Genomic DNA, 6,860 nt, shown 5'->3' on the forward strand with positions numbered 1-6,860 from the left:
ATACCTACAGTTATCACCTCTGCCACTACAACCCTAATTGCCACGATATCTGGACATCACTTTCTCTTGCAAGCCAGGGAAGTGGTTTTAAATACGCCTCCAGGTAGGTGTGCTGCTCATGCACTTGGGCTAGTCACAAAGAAAGTTGACAGAGCTGTTTTTAGAAGCATGATTCTGCATTTGTGGCTGATTTTCACAACCTCTCCTGACCTGGAGCAAGAGGTAGATGCCCTGTGGTCACTTCCTACACAATGGCTGCTCCTTCTCCTTTTGCTGTCACAGCTCCCTGGTACCGATCTGTGTGACCAGTTTGAAGGCTGCTGGTTAAAGCCAGTGCTCCAATGCCTGCTCCCAGTGAAGCGGTGCCTCACTGCTGGGCATGTGGAGCTAACAAGCATGGCAGGACTGTTGGAAGCAGCTGACATGTCCATGTTGGAAGCTTCTGACATGTCAGAAGCTCCTGAAACTTGTTGCCTGAATCCTGTCCACAAGAACCCACAGGGTGAACAAAGACCATTGACATCGGGCATCTCAGCTTGGAAGGATCCCTCAGAGATGTACTGCCGGCTGCTGTGTAGACTGGTCCTTGCCACCCCCACAAAAAGAGCTCCTCTACTAGACAAAGAATAGCTGGATTGAAACCAAAAGGGATTTTAGCTTTAATTTTTTTTAAAATTGTTTGGGTATTTTTTCTGGAGGTATTTAAGTACACGATCCTGTAGTATTGACCCCTGGCACCACATGGTGACATTGTTTGGCAGTGTACATTTGTCCAATTGTGAGCAGCTCCTTGACTGGAGCACAGGAAATCTGAATTCCAGTTCTGAATCTCTTCACCTCCTGCTCTCTGATCTTTAGCACATTGCTTTTTTCTCTCTGTTCCTGCCATCCTTAGAACCTGTAATGCAGCAAGTTTGAATAAATTCCCACAAAACAGAGAGCTGGATTTTAGTCCATTAAAAAAAGTTAATTAAAAATGTGTGGGGAGTACCAGAAAGCTATTTGATTGTCTACTCTTGTTATTAGTGTAAATTATTTTCTCAAATAAAAACATGTTCAATAATGTGAATTATATCAGTTAAAATACAAACAGCATGTGCTTGTTGCTAGTATGCTGAAGTATGTTTAAAAAGTGAATTGTGAAAAACATTCAGTTCATTTAATGAATAAGAATGCAGTTTGGGGCATTTTACTAAGGTTGCAATTTCCATACAAATACAGGTGGTCACAAATTAGCAAAAAGGTATAATGGAGAAGCATATGTAATCCAATGTGTCTAACTAATAAGACATGTCAGATCTCACCTGCTTAAATATAAGAATAAATGTAGGTTAAGCTGTGAATTTTTTTAAATAAATGTGGATATTGAGATAGCATATGTTCCTAGTTAAGATCACACATAACCTTACATTAAAAGTTAACATGCAGAGCTAACTTCAAAGCTGCTCAGATTGCTCAGAGCCTTCTCCAAGTGAGTTTTGAAAAATTCAGCAGGGGATGGAGAATCCACAACTTGTTCTAATATTACATCACACTTAAGATGGAGAATAGTTTCCTGATGTCAGATCAGAAATTCCTTTATTGCGTCTTTCATCTGCTCCCTCTGTTCTTTTTGCTGTGCATCTCTGAGCAAACTTTGTCTCCCCTACAAATATTGCTGCAGTCAACTGAAGAAGATAACAAGAAGAAAATTTTAATTAATACAAAGCACAAGTTTACTTGCAAAACAAGGCACTAAAATTATTGAAATAAATCCTCTTCCTTTGGGGAAATTGTGTTAAAAAATGCAAAACATTACAAAAAATCATGTTAGTTAAAGGATTTGCAGTCTGTGTCCCTGCAGCAGGCCACTTTTTCTATGCTCACACAGCATCTACTTCTTGTGCACCACCTTCTCACCCTGAGATCACTTTCAATTTCTCTGCTTTGGGTTTGCTAGCCTTGGGTTCCACTGTTTTGCCCTTAGCTGGATCTTTGCCTCTTTTGGTCTGTCAGTTTTCATATTCTGTAGCTATTTCTTAGCCATCTTGACTTTCCTTGGTACTTTCTTCGCAGCCAGAGCTAATCAGGGCTCTTTGGCAGTGCCAGTCAAGGGCCAGGTGGGTCTTGGCCTTTGCTGCCTTCTTGGCACCTTCAAAAGTGTTTCTTTTCTGCCTGATGCAGTGAGTCTAGCTCCTCCTGAGACTCTCTGTGCTGTGGTGGTTTTCTCATCAGCCCTGCTTGAATCCAGCACTGTCATCACACATCTCTTGGCTCCTCTGTCCATCAGCTGCTCTCTTTGTAGCTGCTTGTTGGTTTAGCTTAGGAAAGATGTCTGAACTCTTTGTAGTCTCTGCAAACCCCTTTGCCATTTCTGTTCCCTGAGAGTCCCCAGGGGTACTGCTTCACAGTAGATTTTTGCCTCTCCAATCTAAAAATTTTCCTTGTTCCCAATTTTCCAAATTGGAACAGGACCAAGCTATCCACCCTTAAGTAAATTTGCATGTGCCTTACCTGTACCTGCACAAAAATGATAGAAGAGAGGAGTAGACCTGATGTCCCCATGTTGAGCACAGACTGGGTGAAATTAAATTACCTGGCTGTGTATGAGTGCAAGATGAAGAGATGCTCACGAGGACTTCCAGCCTAGGAAACCTTGTACAACAGCAAGGTGCTCAGCATACGACTGACAGCCAAGGAACATCCAACACACGATTTCTTACTGAACTCCCAACACTTCTGTCTCAGTGTCTCTAGCAAAGCACTTCTCCAAAGACAACAGGAAAGTTAAATTCAGGATTTATCACCCAGACCTCAGCTGCAAGCTCTTTTTGCACTGAGTAGCACGAGCTGCAGCACTGCAGCTAATCAGAGGCAACACTGGTTTGCAAAACCATAACCACAGCTAGAAGGTGAGCCTCATTTTGAAAAACAGCAGCACAAAACCGAGTTTCTCCCTGTGGCTAGGAGATGGCTGCAGAGATATGGAGCCAGCGACTTCCACTGAGGAGGGGGAAAATCTGATTTGAAACAGGGTGTGGGGTGCCCAGCCCAGGGAGCTGAGCTGTAGGAGAGGGGAGTGACACTGGAACAGGGTCTGCAGGCTCCCTGAGCACACAGAGGGTGCTCTCCAGGTCAGTGCAGAGTCAGGAGCCACTTGAGACGGGCAGGGCATGCTGGAGGCTGAAGCTGCAGGCCCTGCAGTGGGAAGCAGCAGGGTGCCAGCAGCTCTGACAGGTACTTTAGCCCCATCTCTCAACATGGAGATGGCAGTTCTGTTTTCATCAGAGCCTGTTTCTCTTAGCATAAATGAGATGAGCTACCAACCGTGCCATGGCCTCAAGCCACAGAACACACTAAAAGGACATTTAGCATAAGTTTATGGATTTTGGTCACATTTTTTATCTGCATTCATGATGGGGAAGCCATTCACTAGGTCTCAAACACCTCAATGCAACCTAGCCCCTTTCCTGCCGTCCTGCTGGTGATCTCAGAAGGTGTCAGGCTCTGGTAGCCAGGGCTGGAAGAGCTGTGGCCTAGAGACATGGTGGAGGGTACTAATATGGGCAGGGAGACAAAATAATTGTGGGGCCACAGGGCCAGAATTAAGGATTATTAGTTCCTGTAAGAAGCCCTGGGCTGGGCTGGCAAAGAACTGCAGGGCACGAATGAGAAGCACTCACAGAGCTGCGGTTTAAAATGTATACTCAATTCAATAGTTTCACCCTAATTTGCCTTGTCCCCCAGCACCAAAACAAGTTCAACAGTGAAACAAAAATAAACTGCAGGTCAAGCCTCCAGGTAAAGATTTTGCAGTGCAAGCCTGGAAAGCTGAATTACTAGTAAAACACACAATAACATATAACCTTAATGCACACCCAGCAACCAGATGCCCTCAATTCTGCATCAGTGGCATCATTGACAATCCTGCAGCATGCAGCAGTGCAAGTTTTGTAAACTCACCCTCCCACACGTCCTGAACTCCTGCCTTTCCCTGCTTTTGTGTAATTTAGATGCAGCCTCTGTGACACTCACCCCACAGTGCTTTGGCTTTGCATTTGCAAACCCCACCACCACACCATCCCTCTCTGGTGAAGTCCACCCCAGGCAGACTGCACACACGTCCTCACAGCTTTTATACATCTCTGTGGTGCTGCACATTCTGCATAAATCACTGCTTTGCAAAGCAATGGCTGAAACCTTCTCCCCAGGCATGGCATCCACTGCTGCAGCACAGGATGAAGTGGCAGCTCTAGGGACAAGGCTCTCTGCCCCATGTCCTAACAGCAAGCTGCTCTACATCTAGTGTGGAGTGGTTTTTTGCACCCAGGACTGAAGTAATGGCAGTGGTGTGCCCGGCAGAGGGGTCTGAGCAAGTGCACTGCCTTTGTGTTGGGTCTGTCATTCTAAGTAGGGTGAGGAATCTTTGTGGAGTGAACACAGTGCAATGTGTGTGTAATAAATAAGCATTTTGATGCATAGTCTCAGGCTTAGTATATGCTCATATTAAGTGAGCATATCCGATGTGCTTATAATAAATAAGCATAACAGCTTATTTTTCTGCCAGTGTCTTAGTGCAAGGAGCTCCACCATTGCCCTGCTCAGCATCTCTGTGCAAGTCAGTGGCTGTGGTGCCTCAGCACTTGTGCAGCAGAGAAAGTTTTTCTGTTTGAGGTTTTCTCTTGAGGCCAGGGGAAGCAGGTGTCTGCGTTGCTTGTGTTCAGTGCAAAACCAACCAACTGGTGACAGAGGCGCTACTTTCAAAAGGCGATTTCTGAGCAAAGGGTGAATGGAAAAAATAAATATATATTTATAATAGTATGCACCAACACATGACTTCCTGTTGACTAAACAAGCAACCTCTCCTCTGCTTTGGGGCTAGATAATTTAAATTATTCATTGTATTTTTGCTGTCTAATTTCTTGGTAATTTGCATTCTGAATATTTCATAAAAGTAATGGTGGCATTCCTCCTCTCACCCCACCTTACACCTGACCATTGCTCTTCAGCCAGTAGTTATTTCTCTGTTCTCACTCCAAGACAGAAAATAAAGCCCTGAGCACAAGAAACCTGGAGGGATGCTAGAACATTCTTCCATGATCCCAAAAAGCTGGAGCAGTGCCTCTTGCTAGATAACACTCCAAACACAGCAGCACAGGGACCCTCTCCAGCCTTCCCCACCAGCCTTAAACTGACCCAGGTTTTGATCAGAAACAGTGGTGGAAACATCTTCAGTATTTTCCTCTCCCATCTCCAAAGAGGTTTTCATTGAGCAGAAAGGACAGAAAACTGAAGTGGTCAGCATATCCCCTTGTGTGTTAGCTCTCAGCCTGTGCCTGACACTTGTAACAGATTTGGCAATTTACAACCAGGGAGAAAACTGGACAAGCAACCAGATCAGGGATCAGTGACCAAGATTTTGCTGTGGCAAGAGAGTGCAGCTCCTGTTTTAGGCAGAACTGCCTAGGAACTGAAGGTCCCTATTGAAATGTTCCCTAGGCTTGCTACAAGACACTAAAGCACACCCACACCAGCAGGTTTCTGCTCTGAGGATTAGAGATAGAGGCAGAGAATCTCTGCCACTGACTTTGTGTGCTTGGACATCACATGTAAAGGAAGTTACCAGTTTAAATGAAGGGCATTAGAAAGCCTCCAGCAGTGCTTAGACTTGAGAGCCGTGCCATTAATTATAGTTCATCTGTTTGTTCATCCATTCTTTCCTTTTTATCTCTGTGGACAGCAAAGAAACTCTCAACATTTAAGGGAAAAAGAATGTTTTAAACATGGAAGGACAAATTCCACTTACAGGCAGGACCAGAGAAAGGGTCTTGTTATACGTTTTATGAGACTTGACATGTAAAACCTTTGAGAAAATAATTTGCACCAATTACATTTATGAGGAGGACCAGGCTGGCCATGGAGATATTTCTTTACTCCTTTCAAAGTAGAAAATTTCTATAAAATTTTGTGCAAACTTTTGGCTATGAAAATTGAGAACCAGCAGAAGAATAAAGGTGAATTTACTTTGATTTATTGAATGAAACACAAACAGTTGTGATCTCTAAGAAGCAGATTTCCCAGAGTGTTTTGCTTTTTGTTTTTGCTTTTCTCTTTTTTTTTATGTCCGGTGTAACAAATGTTCTCTTTGAATTATTAAAAGAAAATCTAGTATTGAAGCATGCTGTATTGGTCTGACCTAGGAGATTTGTCACAAGGTGCTACTAAGAGCAAAGGCTGAAAGGGGACAGCTGTTTCATTAGCCAGAATGTTCTCTTAGGCTCTGTTAAGTAGGACAGGGATTCTCAAGGATTTCAGTCTCTTATAGCTTTGGTCAAACACTAAGAGCCAGATCCTCAATGAGGATAATTGCAACAGTTCTTGGGACCAATGCAGCTACCAAAATGTGTGTTCACTGTGCATGTGTCTGACCCAGGCATTTCCCCGAGGAGTAGGACAGCCCATGCCTGGTCTTTGCAGGAGCTCTTCTCCTTTTCCTGGAGTATGCTATGCTCTCTGCTCTCAAAAACAAGTCCTCTCCAACTGCAGGGCTAGAGAGTCTGCTCTGCTCTGGCAACTCATCCCTCCTTTGCCTGTTTTTGCATATACTGGTTTCACAAAGCCTTAGCATTCTGAAAACCAGTAAAATTAATAAGGAAAGTAAATCAAGCAGAGAAAAAAATGAAGAACTACCCTAGCGTGAGGTAAACAAAAGCTCTGCTTCTCAGCCATGGCCCACTGGGGGCAGAAGCAGAGCGGAATGTCCCCTGGCTGCTCCTCAGCCTGGCCAGCCCACGGCCCTGCCCCAGCCCTCGCTGTCCTTCAGCCCTGCACAGGGATGGCTGCCACGGCAGGAGCTGAGCCTGGGCAGCCCAGGGCAGGAG

Source organism: Passer domesticus, chromosome 2 (assembly GCF_036417665.1).
Source record: "Passer domesticus isolate bPasDom1 chromosome 2, bPasDom1.hap1, whole genome shotgun sequence".
Lineage (NCBI taxonomy): Eukaryota > Metazoa > Chordata > Aves > Passeriformes > Passeridae > Passer > Passer domesticus.